This window comes from Bison bison, unplaced genomic scaffold (assembly GCF_000754665.1).
Source record: "Bison bison bison isolate TAMUID 2011002044 unplaced genomic scaffold, Bison_UMD1.0 scf7180017864495, whole genome shotgun sequence".
Lineage (NCBI taxonomy): Eukaryota > Metazoa > Chordata > Mammalia > Artiodactyla > Bovidae > Bison > Bison bison.
In genome coordinates, this window is record NW_011495054.1 from 11,687,295 (window position 1) to 11,689,236 (window position 1,942).

Consider the following 1,942-nt stretch of genomic DNA (forward strand, 5'->3'; position numbering starts at 1 on the left):
TTGATAACATGTTACTCTTCTGTTTTGTAAAGTGTGTGTGCTTGGGGTTCTGAGGTGTGTGGGATTCACTTCTCTGCTTTTTTTTTTTTTTAAGATATTATATGTAAATGTAAAAAGTTATTTAAATATATATTTTAAAGAACCCTAACTGCCAACTTTTGCTGGAAAAAAAAAAAAAATCACTGCTGCATTAATTGAACCACATCATGTGTAGATACTGTTGTCTCCCTGGAGGGAGCTCAGGCCTTTGAAAAGCTCAGGGCTACACCTGCCTTAGAAAATGAACCAGAAACTTGAAGTAAAGCTAGTTGATATGGGTACAAACTCTGAGGAACAATGCAATGCTGCCTCTTTTCTTTCTCGTGGCAAATCCCAACGTACAAAGCGTCAGGCCTCCTCGGAAGCCAGGCCTGTTCAGCCCGCACCTGCAGGCCACTGATGGCAACAGCCGGGGGTCGGGCGGAAGGTCTGCCGCACTGGGGAGCCGGGACAAGCCATTGCTACGTAAGCCCCAGGGTGACAGGGACGATTCTGCGCAGCGTCCTCAGGCTGTCCCCCCTGGTCCGCGTCCTAGGTAGGACAGAGCCCCGATCTTGGGCTTCCCACCGCTGGCTGCAGAGATGGTTCGATGTGGGGTGTGGGGACAGACACCCAGGAGGAATGAATGTACATGGTTTTGCAGCCTCGGTGTCTGACCCAAGTTGGGGGAGGGGAGGGATGGAGGGCACCCTGGCGCAGAGTGGGCTTGTGCGCATGCGTCCCAGCGGGCGCGGCCACGCCCCCGGACTGTTCCGACTTTGGGATATCTTCCTAGGGGCGCGTGGCAGGGACCCCATAGGGTCTGAGCTCCGTATGAAAGTTTCCCATCCCATCGCTTCAGGGTTGTTCAGCCCTCTGCCTCATGGCTGAAATTGCTTATCTCGCCTGCAAATGTCTACTATCCTTTCTACCTAATGCACTATTATGTATGTATTGATTCTCCATGAGACAGAGAGAAAGAGACTATCAGATAGTTTAGCCCCAAAGGGTAGGTTTTTGTATATTGTCCCAGCCTTTCGTTTTCTTTTGTTGTCGTTTTAAGAGGGAGGGAGAGTTTAAAAACCCAAACCGTTTTTTAAAAGATGTTTCCGTTTTAAAAGGGAGAAACTATTTAAAGCTGTTTCAGATCAGGGATCATTAACCTGTTTGTCCAATGTATTTCTTGTCCTTAAAAAAAAAAAGTTTTTTTGGTGTGTTTTTTTTTAAAGGAAACTAATCACCTTACCCCTTGTGTCTGCTAACTCTTCTGGTCATTTCTGCTTGTTCATTTATTCAGCAGGTGTTTGTTGTCATCTGAAATGCTCATTTGCCGAATAGAACCTTGAGTCCTGGCCCCCACATAGGTGGGGAAGTGGAGACCTCTGCCAGGGGGCTGTAAGACTCTTCTCTAGTCTGCCCCAGGGGAAGTCAGCCCAGGGTCTGCACCAGAACATTTTGAATGAGAATCTTATTGAATCCCTGTCTTAAAAAGCCCAGCCTGTGGTGAGGACATCTGCTTACTTCTGGCCAGGATTTGTCAGAAAGAAATCTCAGCATCAAACGATTGAGCCATCTGCCCATTAAGGGGCTCACTGTGGTGAGATTTGTCCCCCAGCCTCTGCCGTGGGACATCCCTCTGGGGCCACCCCCACGCCCAGCTCCACCTGTGCCTGGCACACTTGTTGGTGAGGGTGTGGGCAGCGCCTGAGCGGGTGACGTGTGATCTGGGCCGCCTTTATTCCTGGGGCCGAGAGTAGCAGCTGCAGAGGACAGCAACTTGCATAGGGAACGGGTGGGGGCTTCTAACATGAACTACAAAAAGCAGCTTCTCATTGTTGAGATTCTGTTTGTTTGTGGTTTTGTTTTTTTTGTTTATTTTTAATGCCTTCGAGTGCATATCCTCTTCTTTGTCTGAAAGCCGACC